Here is a 15,830-nt window from a genome sequence, read left to right as displayed (position 1 = left end):
AAAACCAAACTAATGTTAATGGTTTTGAATTTTATTTATTATGTATGTAAAATAATATTTCGTAATAATTTTATATCAAATCAAATCATTAAATCTTACGTACTTAGGTGTTTCGTTAACACGTAAAAGTAGCACGCTAATTAAATATTATAAGTGATCTTTAAAAAAAACGAATTCTCAAACACGATGGAGCAATTTGCATAAAATCAAATAATTTCTTACAAGCTATAAACAAAATTGCTTGTATTGCAAAAAAAAATGTTGCCTAGTTTACTTGATAATTTAAATTAGAAAGTAGTAGATAGCCTGTGGTTAAGACTTGGGCCTCTCTTTTTAGGAAGTCTGGGGTTCTAACTTTTCGGAGTTACGTTTTAAACAATTAAATATCACTTGCTTTAACGGTGAAGGAAAACATCGTGACATGCCTGAGAGTTTTCCATAATGTTCTCAATTCAGTTTAGGTAATGCACTGTAAAAGTACTAGAATCCAGAACATTAAATGTTAAGGCCTTTAAAAAAATTACTTTGTATTTATATATGAACATTTTTCTCTCTATTTCTCAAGCGCACGTCAGAGCGTAATTAAAGTCCACCATATTCCTTAAACACGGGAATTAACCCCAATTGAGGGATCGTTCTATTTAAATTACGAGCAACCGTACTATAACTCAGCTTTCTGGAAGTTTGACACGTCACTTTAATCTATTCGTCCCTCAGAGGCCCATGGGAAACTATCTAGATGAGCATTATTCACTACTTTTAAATAATTTTCATTTTGTGAATTTTTTTCTTCATAGTGATTTCACAGGTGATTTTACGCAGAATGTGATTTTTTAGTTTTCGCTTTCGCGATTTTAAGAAAAATCGTTTATTCTGATCACCTTAATCTATTCGTCCCTCAGAGGCCCACAAGAAACTTCATGAGTATTATTGCTACTTTTAAATAATTTTCATTTAGTAAATTAATTATTTTCTTCACAGAGATTTCACACTGGTGATTTTTCACAGAGAGTGACTTTTACCCGACTGCGGTGCAGCCCGAAAGGAGGGTTATGTGAACTTACGTGTTTGACCTGTGTCCGTCCCTATGTCCGCTCGTAACTTTTCATTCAACGGCTTAACCGATTTTCATAAATGATACCTACGTCTTTATCGTCTTGATCGTGCGATTTGCGAGTGTCACTGGGTACATTAAATTTAAAAAAAATTAAAGCTCTTAAAGTACCGACTGAAAAAATGCAGTGCAAACCATAGTCGAGATTTTTAAACTTTTTTAATTAAATCCTTACTGTTCACAATAATTTCACAGGTCATTGGTCTAATGGATATTTCAATTTTCGTTTGTTGCATTAACAACTTAGCTCTCATAGCTCGGGTCAAAACTTGGTCAAAAATAAAAATATAGTCTATTGCCAAATAAAGTTTTTTATTTAAACACTATCGAGGTCGAATCGTCGTAGGCAGGACCACTGTCATGTAGTTCCACGTTTGAACTAATAGAACGGAAATAAACATGCATTTTATTGGTAAACGCCAAACAGCCTTGGTGCTTAATTAAAAAGTTTCTGTATTTTTAGATAAAATTTGAAGGTTATTTTGTCTACTTGTTTTATTGTATCTAAGTGTTACTTGACGTGTTTTTTTTAAATAATTTATTAGCATATTTATAGTTTTGCGGTCTGTTTGAATTACTTTACTTATATTATTAGAAATATTTTTAGTGATTGATGAATTAGGTACGAAACTGTACTTACCCAGTTTTTTTTCTTGAAGTAAGTATTAGACTATAGCCGTAGGTAGACCTTGTGGTTCGACATTAGAATGCGTGGATTCTTGCCAATTATCAAAGATCAAGGGTTTTCTATAAAGTTAAGCTTATTTGAAATAGGTAATAACTATCACTTGCTAATCGGTGAAAAAAAATCTATTTAAAGTTAAACGCTTATCTATGTAGTCAAACAAAATATAATTGCTATCGGATGAGTAAGGAATACAAATCGGTTGAGTTAAGAAAAAAAAATATTTGGGATGAGACTTCATAGGATGAATACGGAACAACCCGTAAAATCATCATTGCTTTCCAATAAAAAAAATATATTTGCTTATCTGTCAAAAAATATTTGCTTTAAATTTTTTTTTTGAAAATTTAGTGCTTTTTGAAATTGAAGTAGGGTATAATCATCACTTTACCTATCTTGGAATTATGATGTAACCCGTCAATCCATATTGTTAGCAGTGGGACCTTAGATCGTTATTTTAACAAACGAATCAGACAAAAGCTTGTAAAACAACATTATCAAAAACCAGTGCTTATTAATAATTTCTTATTTGAACCCTTCCGAGCCGCCATCTTTAAATACAATGAGCGTTATTGTCTCTTCTTAATTCCATTTTTGAAAAAATAATCCATTTCGCATTTCATAACCAAGAGCCTCATTGATTATTCATACACAATCGAATTCAAACCTTAATACATTAAACTTAAAATACATTTTACAACAACGTAAGTTATAGCAGCTGGATTTTGTATATCTTATTTCTTTAAGCGAATGTAGATCTTATCAAAACAAGTTAAGAGTGAAAATTGCTTGCTAATTGGTTAATGACAATTGCATGTGTGGGACATGAGACGGGTACAGTGTGTGAACGAGAGGTCAGAAGATGCACGATTCCGCAATGTGTTCGTTTAGTGTTTATGATAATAATTATTATGACGACAAATTCAAATGCAACCAATTTTTTGACCGGCAGAAGGAGTCTTACACAAGGCAGAAGGGGTCTGATTTTAAGTCTACGTTTCTTTGTTAGTATGTACGTTCGTTTATTGGCTAGTTTCGGCCAAACTACTGTAAGACTACAAACTATACAAATGGGGGTCATCTCACAATTACTGAAAGTCCTTGAAAGATTTTCCTTTTCTTGCAGATTTTTCAGTAAAAACAAAGGACGAGGATTTTACGTACTTTGAAAGATCCTCTACTTATATAATCACTGAGAAAAAAATATTTTTGACAAAGTCAATTACCGTATTATAGAATACCCTCACGTAAACGCTCCTAACTGCGAAAAATTAGAAGTTGCGTGCCCGGGGATCTAACTCCGGACCGCCCTAAATAAAAGGGCGACGTCATAACCACAGACCGCTGGTATCATTGATATCACCTTCGATGGTAAAATAAGAGTCCTAAAATAGTACAGGAATTCGCAAATGCAATTTTAACACATACTTAATACACCTACATTGTAACATACTAAAAAGGAAGCCTTTAATAACTTCATTAGTATTTCAAAAAAAGAACACCAACAAAACGTTAATTACATTTCGAAATAAGAACATACCATAAATATTCCAATTCATCTCTAAAGGTGCGCGCGCAACGTCTATTTATAAATTTTTAATATAAGGCGCAATAATAAGGAGAAATTAGCATCAAATGTCAAAAATAATAGTTCCCTATCCGGTAATGGAGACATCAGTTGAATAAATTGCCAATCTGCAATTGTAAGCAACAATTAATGATCTGTATATGGTTGTGGGGTTGAGCTGTGACAGACGGACGGACGGCTTATTATGGGCCAGTGCTTCTGAGATAGCGGAGCTTCTTATTGTGTGGAGTTGATGTGAGTTGATTAGCTTTAGTGGAATCGGGTTATGGTTAGATGTTAGATGGTTTTCAGTCAGGAATGTATGCTGAATGGAGAGTGCTTCATAATATTATTACCACAGTTTTACGAATGAAAGTGTGTTATTGTCATAACATTATGCATTGTACTTTAATAATGGGTCTATCCTATGTGTAGTTGACCCGCCACGGTTTCTCTATCGCGAGAGTTTCGGATAATCCGACCATATTCCTTGTCTACGTTGCAAAATTCCAGCTTTCTAGATCCATGGCTTTGAGCTGGCCATTGACGAGTCAGTCAGTGAGTGATAAATCAACTCTACGGAACTTCCAGTACGATACTTCCAGTTGACCTAGAATCATGAAATGTGGTAGGGTAGGTAGGTCTTATAGCACAAGTAAAGGAATTAATCCAAAAACGGTGAATTTGTGATTAAATAAAAAAAAATTTTGGTCATGAACAAATACATAATTAGTATTTCCAATTTTTAAAGTAAGATAACTATACGTACGATAAGTAATAAGATTATATTTTTTACTTGCTTAGTTCTAACAAGAATATTAGGTACCTACCTATATTGTACGAATACGTACATACTATGCGTATATTTTTTTGGCTAGGAAAACAAACAAAACTGTTACAAGATATCAACCTAAAACCTAATACCTACGTGCTATTCATTTTAGAAAATGAATCTATCAAATTACAAGATAACATCCGATGAGGCTGTAAGGATTTTGACCTTTGCCTATCCATATGGGATACATAATAGTAAAAATAAAATATATTGTCTATGACTCCACTTTTCTAAAAAATTGAAGCGGAAACATTTGAAATTGGAATTCCACGGACGATAAAGTTTTAGCGTCCTCCATCAAAGGATTGAGTGAGTAGGTACTTTGAAAATCGAACACTTATCGAAATCATTTTTGTATTTGAATGAATCACGTGATATGAGTCAATACTCAATACCATTGTTCTGTTACAATCAAAGATGTTTAATTGGTAGAGCGGGTATTTTACTTCGACTTTAGAGATGTTGCCAAAAAATTTCGGAGGAACTTCTATTTCTTTTCCATGCTTATAAATTTTATCAAATGCTTAGTATAGTGATGTTTGTTGGTAATTAATCTACCACTGCAATAATTTTAAATGCTTTTAATTTGAAATCCATATAAGACTGTTATACAATAACTAGCTTATGCCCGCAATTTCATTTGCTTAGACTAAACAAATTTCAAACCCATGTTTTATTCCCTTAGGAGTTACATTTTCACAAATTTGATAAAAATTATTAGGCTTTAATAAAAATGACGTGTTTCCGTCATCGAGTGTTTTAGATATTATAGCGAATATTGAATTAGTTACTTATAACTATACGTTTATTGATGCTTAATAAATTAATCATGTTCAGGCCTTTCATCGGTGAGACAAAATCGTAATCTTACACAAAAAATTAAACGTAAACAATGATTTTGATTAGCAAATTTTTCTGGTTCAGAAACTAGGATCCTTTGGCAAGCTAATCTTTAAACTGAATATGTACCTACCTATAAAATGGGTGTCAGTATAAAATAATAATATAATTAAAACAAATTAAAGTTAAAAAGAAAAATGTTGAACATGGTTTCACTTAAAAATAGACCACTCTTTTCATGACATTATTTAATCGAAAAGAAGGTAAAAGCATGGAAATAATATGGTCAAAAGTCTTATGATTTTTAGTGGCTAATCTACCACAAAATTATGATATTCAAATATCCTCGACCACAATACCGCGTAGTTACACGAGTCCGAGTAAATTAGGAAATGTGTTTTTTTATTGGAAATCCATTTGGAATTACAATTGGGAGATATAATATTATGATACACGTACGTTTCCAGTTAGCACCGTGAGAGTATTTGAATATTGTCGATGTCCCTTTAGCGGCGTGTTAAAGATCAATAGCCTTCGAGTGGGGATGCGCTACATGCAAGTTTCCTTCTGATAAAAACCAGACCAATGGGTCAAAAATTATAGAGGATGGGGCTAGTTCATAAATTTGTTTATTTATGTGTGGCATCCAAGGTTGCATAAGTACAACGTCTCAACTTTCTGTGACTAGGCGTGTCTCATTTATGACGTTTAAATTGGCTATGCGTGTACTTAATGGGTTTTATGATGTCAAATAATATGACACCTCTACCTATAATACCCGTTAAGTTTAATGACATAAATCACAAATGATTAAAATCAAATGTTACACAAAAAGCGAAATAGCATCCTTATCAATTTCGTTTTCAAGATCCTTTTTATTTTCAGTTTCGTGGTTCCACCACGTTCACTGTAATTTATTGCCAATGCATGATTGAACAGTCGAAAGTTGTTGACCGCAGCAGTCAAATTAGCAACTATTTTACATACTTATACTACTTTGTTTTTGTTTGGTAAGTAGTGCATAAGGAATGTGAAATATCAGAACTCAAAAGTGTTGACTGCTGCATGTGGGATTAACGCTTCAGATTTATTACTATGCGTTAACAAGTTCTCAAGGCATATCATCTGATGGTAAATGACAATGCAGTATATAAAATGGTAGCGGGCTAGCCTGTAAAGAGTAGATAGGCAGTTTAATTAAACACAATAAATCCCTTATCACAACATCGTACAGGAACGCGAAATCGCTTGGTGGCACGTTTTTCCCAGTAGGGTGGTAATGGTAACTAGCCACAACCGAAGCCTTCACCAGAAACATAAAAAAACCGCTGTCTACTCCTGGGCATGTAACTTATTATGGCGGCGTGTCGTACGAAATGTTTATGGTCGCATCATAGCGGCTGTATAACAAAGACCTTTGCCTCGGAACAATAAAGCTGAAAACTATTGTTTATGGTCATAACTTTTTAAATTATGCTTAAACACCATTGATATAGTATAAAATGGATAAGTATATCTACCTATAGCAATACTACTACCTATAGAAATTGAAGTGCTCAGAATTATTAAGTACGAGATGATTGATGCCCGCGACTTCGTCCGCGCGGATTTAGGTTTTTAAAAATCCTTTGGGAAATCTTTGATTTTCAGAAATAAAAGTAGAAGCCCGGAATGCAAGCTATATCTGTACCAAATTTCGCCAAAATCGGTCGAACGGACGGGCCGTGAAAGGCTAGCAGACAGACAGACAGGCACACTTTCGCATTTATAATATTAGTATGGATTTTGGGATTTATGTGAATAAATCCGTACTAGGTACTTAATATTATACATGCGAAAGTATGTCAAAGATATAGCTTTCCTCCTGCAGACGGACATATACATAACTAGCTGATGCCCGCGACTTCGTACGCGTGGATTTAGGTTTTTAAAAATCCTGTGGGAATTTTCCTGGGATGAAAAGTAAATAAAGTAAAAGTAAATTGCAACATTTGTAGCTCTAACTAGCTTATGCTCGCGACTTCGTCCGCGTGGACTACATAAATTTTAAATCCCTATTTCACCCCCTTAGGGGTTGAATTTTCAAAATTCCTTTCTTTGCGGATGCCTGCGTCATAATAGCCCGATCCATCCAGTAATTTGAGCTGTGCGTTGATAGATCAGTCAGTCAGTCAATCAGTCAGTCACCTTTTCCTTTAATATATATTAAGATTTACAATAATCTAATCTAACCTTAACTTAACTTATATCTAGTTTTTTACCTTAAAGAGGGTTAGATTTGTTAAAGTCTAACCCTCTAGCATTGCCATTGCCTCGAAGTACGTATCGGATAAGGTCGCAAGCCATTCGTTCACTGGTTCGGTCAGGATTTCGACCGGAAGCCGGCCTTATCAGGCGGGCGGAGGTGACGTCACAGCTCCAAACAATCAATGTGAGTCGAACGTGATTGTTGTATAAATAAAAAAATACTTCTCCGTAAAACAATGCAAACCGGGAAACGTTTTAACTCCCTCCTATAAATACTGTATACATGAATGAATAATAATAAACTTATAACTATTATCTAAATATATAAAAGGAAAAGGTGACTGACTGACTGACTGATCTATCAACGCACAGCTCAAACTACTCGACGGATCGGGCTGAAATTTGGCATGCAGATAGCTATTGTGACGTAGGCAAGAAAAGATTTTCGAAAATTCAAGCTCTAGGGGCTGAAATAGAGGTTTGAAATTTGTGTAGTCCACGCAGACGATGTCGCGAGCATAAGCTAGTTTTATAGTAAGAGCCGTGATAGTCTAGTGGTTAAGTTAAGACATCTTCCTACTAAGTATCGGGACTCGGGACTCGGAAGGTATATACTCTATAGTCTTAACTCAAATAAAAATAATTAACTAACTACCTATTATGTCTAATTCGTAAAAGCCTATAATGTGTATTAGTCTCGAAAAGGATCGAAATATTTATATTATACCTACGACGGATAGAAAGAAAATAATTCATAGGTAATAATAATAAATAATAATAATAAATAAATCATTTATTGTTCCAAAGCGTTGGTACAAGTATAAGAGTATTTTTCCGACATATTATCACGACAAAAGACTTTCTTAAGTAATAGGTTTATAAAATTTAAATTTTAAATACGTATCTAGAATTAATTTCTTAGTAGGTCAGTAGGTAGGGGAATTTTTAACAGTTTATACTAGGTATTTAAACTTTAAATAGTACAAAATCATTATCATACTAACTAACTAATTAGTTACAACTTTACTACTAGGTACTTAGAAGAATAAAAAAATTAAAGATAACAAATTAAAAATGTGCGTGGAAATTATTTCAATTTTAGAACATTGATTTCAAATTCTTGATTTCTCATTATTTCAACATTGATATTTCGATTTTTGATTTCCTCCGTCGAAGTCCTTTGACGGAAATCAAAGAAGAATCGAATTTGAAGATTATTGAAATGACTGAATGAATGACCTTATACGATAGTTCCGACTGTTCCGAGGACGGCTCTTTTTACTGATAACGGCTGGGCGTGACCAATCGATGCGTTTGCGTTTGCATGCATGCATAATTTTAGGAATTTGCATTTTTCATTGTATGCCGGCGCTTATATTAAATGCTAACATTTGAGTTTTTTGTTTTTTAAAAAGCTGATGCAAATGTAAATAATAACAGACCCACCCCTACTTTACTCGTGTGGAATTTCTTCTGAAAATCCTGAAACACGTATTTCTTCATTTTTAGCCAATTTTCATAGACAATATTTACTAGTGACCCGCCCTGGCTTTATACGGATAAATAGATATTATGCTATCGCAGACGTTTTTTTAGAAGTTTTTAAGACAAACTAGTATCTTTACTGACAACTGACAAGATTTTTTAATCTACACCTTCTAATAGATGTACCTACTTAACGTAAAAAAAAAAGGTACTTACCTATTTAAAGTTAAAGCCAGAACATTACTAACACCTATACGAATGTACCTACTAACTTTAGTATAAATTAATACCAGACACGAATATCATAAAGTTAAGATTAATGCAGTATCACCGATTCTGTTGTCTTTCTCTAAAGTAAATTTAGAGTATCTGCATCTTTTTCTTTTCAATAATGCTAAAAAAGAACGGAACATGCATTTTACATTTAAAGACTCTAAATTTTAGTGCGCTCTTCAAATTTAAACAATAGGCTCGCGACTGGTAGCTAAAGTAACGAGGTTTGACAGCTCTAAATTAAATTTAAAAATGTCAAACTGTGTCTATCCTTTTTTATATTATATTAGTAAAAAGAGGATGTACTCCTAAACTTTAGTTCCTACTCTAAAATTTAGTTGTGCTCAAAATCAGAACCACTGACCTTATAAAAGAATTCAAAAGTAAAATCTATTGTAGCCGACGTTAACGCAGATGATTCTACATAAAACATACCTAGAAGTTAGAACACAACAAAAAACTCACTAATGATGCAACGCCAAAAGTTTACTTAACTCGGGTTTTCCTTAATTTTGTTAAAAGCATGAGTAAAAAATCCGCTTTAATTATATAAATAGAACCTTATGAAATGTTACAAAAACATGAGGAAAATAGTGTGGTTTACTAAGTTTACTGGAATCTAATGAAATCATCAGTAGATTTGAGTAAAAATATATCAGATTTGTAGGATAGATAGGTACCTAGTTGTTTCGATTGGTCAATATTTCAACTTAGATTTAAGTATTTAGGTAAATTGACTATTTAAAGTTGTCATGTCAAAATTTCAATTCTATTTCAACAATCAAGTTCTAGAACATAAATGTAAACTTTCTAGATAACTCTAATTTTTTACCTCTTAACTTTTTTAGTATTTAAAATTAAATTTTAATCGTAAAATTTGTTTATGTTATTCCAAAAATGGAACATAATAAACTAACTCCCTAAATTATTTTAACGAAAACTAAATTTTGATTTAAAAGATAGAATACATTTTTAATTATCGAAATAGTTAATAGGGATTGAATGGATTATCATGAACATACAAACCTACTCTTACGAGTAGGTACAAGATTTATTTTTAGCTATTTGACAATGAAAACTAATGTAAAATAAATATTTTTCCAGCCATACCTACCTACTTAACTAAAAAATGATTCCTGACTCTGCAAGTAAAAAAACTAATTTTTGTTAACGCTATTCGCTCGACTTTCTGCCCTGCGGTGTTAATTACGCTTTTTCTGTAATTACTCTACCTAAATTGGTAGCGGTGATTGCCTTCCATTAGAAAGGTATCTTAGATGGATTTAGTCTAACATTTTAATATAATATATTACTTAATGTAAAAAAACTACGGAGAGTATGGAAGTTTTTTGCTTTTTAGTTTTGTTTGTACGTAGTAATTATTACAAACGGGAAAACCGTTAAATGTAAGACCACTTGACAGGTAATTACACCTAGTTTAGTGACTTCATTTAAAAATATTTCTGACAGATTACCTAGTTGTAATATTAATTAATATTAATTATTTACTAATGGAAAAAGAAAGAAAGATATCCAGGAATAAAACAATAACTACTGTACATACCTAGTAATAGAACTAGTTTTTCATATTTTGAATTACCTACTTATACAACTAAACATCTCATTTATTCATTTATTGATTTATTATTCATGCAACATAAAATATTTGAAACAGTAGGTAGGTACCTACTCTATACCTAGTCCTACGTATCGTCGAATTTTCTGTCTATAAGAGGTACAAAGTACATATTGAGTAGGTAGGTACTTAATGAGTATTTAATGAGTAAATTACGTTTGATAAAGCCTATAAATACTAATTGTTTTTACTAAACATAGCCCTATTTCAGTAGAATGTAGAGCCAGCGACGCGACGACGAAGAAACCAAAAGTTGACATAGGTAATTTTTTAGTTTAAAATGTTTTTTTTTAAAGAATATTAGCCATGTTAAAATGACTAATATTCCCTTTGCTAGTACCTAAGCTCCGACTAAGTGTCAAGCTTGTGCTAGGAGTAGGTAGGTACGACAAATAATGCAACGGGCGGGGTTTGAACCGTCGACTTTTCGGTTTTCAGTCCACTCCTTTACCCGTTGAGCTAAATGTTGTTAATCCTTTATTTAAATACAATGTTGCTTATCCTTTATTTTTATAATTAAATCAAGTTATATGTATAACGTTAGGTATTATAGGTAATATAATCAACGTTACCTATTGAAATAAAATTTCGGAAAATCTATAATCATCACTTTTAGTATAATTAATGTTGAAATGAATTTTCAACATAAATTATTATAATAGGTACTTCATGTTGAGATGGAAATTTCAATATTAATTAAGTATGATTTTTTAATTATTGAGATTATTTTATTAAACTTTTAAGTTAATAAAAGCATTTTTTCTTTGTAATCAACTGTTTATAAGGATTATAATTACTATCTTGATGTGAAATAAAATTCGTTAATAAGCTATTTCGTTTGGAATAATTTATTTTTCTAGCGAAACGTTTTGAGGAGAATTAAGATGGTAATAAAATTATGAAACACATTTCAATTTGAAATTGAATTCCGTGCCAGCGTGATCTCTAAACGACCTGTGACCCTAATGCTCTTTAGATTGTTTTGTCAGATACACACGATTTCTGATGGGTAACCCATATTTCATATTCTTTACGCAAAATCTAATCCATCTTTATTACATCTACTTATTAGATTATTATCAGAAAACTTATCTCTACCAAAGAGACTTTATCAAAAAAGAAAGGTATACCTACCTAGAGCTAAAAAGTTTTTACAACTAATTTAGCAAAGTTCCAAATCCAGTATTCTTTATTGATTCATAATTTTCTCTGTATTTAACTACAAAAATAGGTAGATAAATGACAAAACGCATTTAGGCAGATACCTGTACCTACTAGTTTTTAAAACTCTAATCTTAAATATGGAGTTAAAGTTTTTAGGCTTCATCTTTGTAGTTCTCTAAATTTATCTTACTAGGTTCTACATTTTTTAAAGTTTCGTCAAAAAATATTTTCATAGTGAACATGAAACCAGAATTTTTTTCTTACCTTATTCTATGACATCCAAACTTGAAAAGAAAGAAGAAACAAACATTAGAGTCACACAGTGTCACAAACGTTTGTCACAAAATCCAATTACGATCACACAACTCGAACACACACAGTTTGTAACGAAAAAAGTTTGTACTAAAACTTGCACAACTGAACAAAAAAGTTTCTAAACGCCCGCTCTAGGAGCGCGCGAAAAATTGGGAAAAAAGAACGCGAAATAAAATTCGGAACTTAACGGAAAGGACACAGCCGCGCGCGCTTTACACACGCGACTGAAAAAATTGCCACAACCGCGTAAGACTTGGAAACTAAATCAAAATACTCGATAGGAGAGGGACGAGTCAGCGGAGGCCCCACCCTTCCCCCACCACCGCGCGACACGCAAAAACATTCATAAAAACCACGCACGATTCCAACGCGAAATTAAAATGTTTATAACTTACAAAAATGTAAACTTATTCGATCCCAGGGATTTATTAAACAATCAGCACAATACGTTCAACCGACAATGTCGAAATTATTTTAAAACAATGCTCCGCCGCTTAAATTGTATCGAATCATAATATAAACAGAGGCTTGTGTTATTGAAAATATTCGATTCTTCGAAACGCGTTGCTATTGAATCGTCAGAGCGATCTTCCCAATATTTCTTTAGTACGTTATCTATGATTTGTATGACAGCTGTCAAATTTTCCCGCGCTCCTGTATGTTCGAAAATATGAGTTACGTGTTATCGTATGCGACTGCTCGTTGCAGCCGCTGGGGCACGAATACTGAAGCGGGTAGAAGAGGCGCTCGGAGCGTTTTTTTCCGCCAAAAAACGTAAGAAAGGGTCCTTAGTTGTTTAGTTTAGGGTTAACCGTAAGGTCGGACGATGTTTCATGCTCACATCGAGATGGAATCTGGAGCGCAATGGACCACCGCGACCTTCGACCGACCAATGTTTTCAATATTGCTTGATTGGAAAAAAATTATGTCGATGTGTATAGTTTTTTGTTTGTTTATGTAATCGAGATGAATTCAAACATGTTTATAAGCTTTATCATTGTTGAATTTAATACGAATAAGAGAATATAAAATTTCATCTACAACCTACATCGACAAATACCGAAGGAGGTTCACATATCAATGCGTATGTATTTTTTAATGTTCATGTAAATCTATATGCTGAAGCTGATAACTTCGAGAAGAAAGAGTTAATTTATTAAGAATATTCTTTAATAGGTACCTACCTACTTACTCAATATTTGTTTGGTAGTTTTAAAAAATAACAAATTACTCAAACAATCCGGAAACAGGTATACGACTCTACATGATTCTATATTAATAAATAATACCTACTTAATTCGCTACATATTCCAAAAAAAACCTACTAAAATATTACCTATGTGAATTTAGAGTTGTGATTGTACACTACAGACCTACTTGTAATAAGTAGATAGCTTTATGTAGACAAAAATCCTAAAGGTCTCCATTTCAGGAATTTCTGTTTTAATTCTACGAAAATCAACCGCACGTAATAGAAAACGCACCTAAAATATTATGTTAACAGCACGTATTTCTCACTACGATCTTCTAGAGTTTGTTTCCGTTCCTTGGTACAGTTCTTGCAATTCACGAAGGCTAGTGAACTTTACTTGTGGTAACGTCATTTACATGGTCATTGCGTAAGTGTGCGTGCATGTCGGACCAATCAGTCGCAAGCAAGCGCTGTCAAACGCACACATTTAGTGTACCTTACGTATACCATTACCGATACGACTTAAACACAAGCATGAGTCAGTGGCCTTCGTGAAATGCAAGAACTATACCTAATTTCTGCGCATTACGAGCATTCACTAGTAGGTAGGTACAATAAGAGCACTATTAGATAAGCATAGGTAATAGCAATCCGTACTGTCTTTGCTTGGGTAGAGATTCTGAAAATCGTTTTACAGTCAGCGTCTACTCTACTTGCTAGAGTTCTATGGGGATTTACCTTAGAGAAAATCCACATATGGAGACTCAAATCTCTAGACCCAGCGATTTTAACTGTAGGCATGTTATACCTATCAAGCTGTTTATCATTTTATATAATATGTAGATACCTACCTATTGAAGAAGTTAGATAATTAGATTCGTAGAATGCACAGCACCTAGTTTGATTCTGTTTATTTCTCCATGTATAACATTTACCTTTTCCAGCAACTTCCTACGCGTGATATTATAATGGCCTACTCTTAGCACTCGGGATAAAGTAGGTAGGTAGTTAGGTATCTATTAGTGAAATAATTTTCACTATAGGGTCACAAGTTCCAGAGATTACGCCATTAATCTTACAAACTTTATCTCTTTATAATTTAATTTAATTTTTTATTATATATATTTAATTATAATTTTTTAAATTGGATTGTGCCAAAGTGCCGTGGTAGATTATGCCAAAACCCTTTTTACTCTGAGAGGAGACCAGTGCTCTGTTATGAGCTGGCGATGGATTGATCATGATCATGATGATGATGATGATATAACTAATATGTAAGTTTCGTAGAACACACTGCAGAGTACAGTAGTTTGATTCTGTTTAGCGTGTAAATGTCACCGGTTTATTTTTGCTCGCCGCACAATGTCCCGGATTGTCTCGCGTGGCGACGCAACCGAGCGGGCATGCACAATACCTTTTTTTTGCATTTTATTTGGCTGTCGTTTTCCAAAATGACTAATGAGTTTTTTTATTTAATTAGTACACTTACAAAATATGCACATAAGTGCATACACGATAATGTTATGATAAGTAGGTACTTATTCTATTTTTATCAATTAATAAACGAACAATAACGTAGAAAAATAGTGTTGAAATAACTTAGTGCTTTTAATATAAATTTTATAAATAGGTATAAGTATTAAGTATTATTTAAGTTGAAAATAATCGATATCTATTCGTTTAAATGCAATTAATTTACTTTTCGTAGGTACCTGCTTTATAAATAGCTTTTAATTTACAATGCAATTTCTAAATCTAAAATCTCTAAAACTCTAATCTTAAGTATACTTAGTCTACTAAACAAATTGTCCGTAGTACCTACCTACTCCGTATTTATTACTTTTACTTGAATTACATTAAATTAAATTCAAATTTTAAGAATTATAAAAAAAAAATTAGATAAATACATTGATCAAATTTCAACTTTGTTCCATTTCCATGTCGGATTTGAAATGTCGACTAATCAAGAACTAGAAATGCGAAATTAATTTCAATTTCTAAAAAAAATAATTTGGTAGTAGGTAGGTAGTTAGTTAAGTCTTTTGAAATAAGTATAAAATTTGATTTTAAAAGAAATCATTTTTTAATATTTACTTGTACCTATTAAGTTATTTGTATGAAACAATGATCATCCTACTAATACTTATTAAGTATAAAAGTGAAAGTGTGGATGTTTGGATGTTTGTTACTCAAGACCCGTCCTCAGTAGTGAGCCGGTGATGGGTGACGATGATGATGATAGTTGAGGTTAAAAACTACAATAATCTATGTATAATACTACTAAATAAATTCGACATAACATTAATATTGTAATAATTATAGAACACTTTCCAAGCCAACAGTTCACTTCAATCGTCTACATAATAATGTGTATGTGTGCATTACACTCAACTTGTGGTCAGAGCTGGCAATAAATCATATCAATGTATTTGTGATCGGACCTTATAGAGATGTCTTTGGTCGGTGACATCGATATG

The 15,830-nt window shown here is 32.7% G+C and overlaps 1 protein-coding gene across 9 annotated transcripts in view; it reads right to left on the bottom strand.

Annotated features, from left to right (window-relative positions):
- LOC117993089 (zinc finger protein castor homolog 1-like) overlaps window positions 1–12,461 on the bottom strand; it is a 181,319-nt gene extending 168,858 nt beyond the window's left edge. For 5 of the 9 annotated variants that reach the window (XM_069506460.1, XM_069506464.1, XM_069506467.1 and 2 more), the window contains exon 1: window positions 12,111–12,460. The gene's annotated coding sequence lies outside the window, so the exon portion shown is untranslated. Of the gene's footprint in view, window positions 1–12,110 lie in introns of all 9 variants that reach the window. The other 4 variants (XM_034980815.2, XM_034980820.2, XM_069506466.1 and 1 more) reach the window with 2 other exon arrangements.
- Window positions 12,462–15,830: the final 3,369 nt, after the last annotated feature.

This window comes from Maniola hyperantus, chromosome 23, assembly GCF_902806685.2.
Source record: "Maniola hyperantus chromosome 23, iAphHyp1.2, whole genome shotgun sequence".
Classification (NCBI taxonomy): domain Eukaryota; kingdom Metazoa; phylum Arthropoda; class Insecta; order Lepidoptera; family Nymphalidae; genus Maniola; species Maniola hyperantus.
Note: the sequence above shows the minus strand (reverse complement) of the source record. Positions and strands in the feature narration are given on the sequence as shown.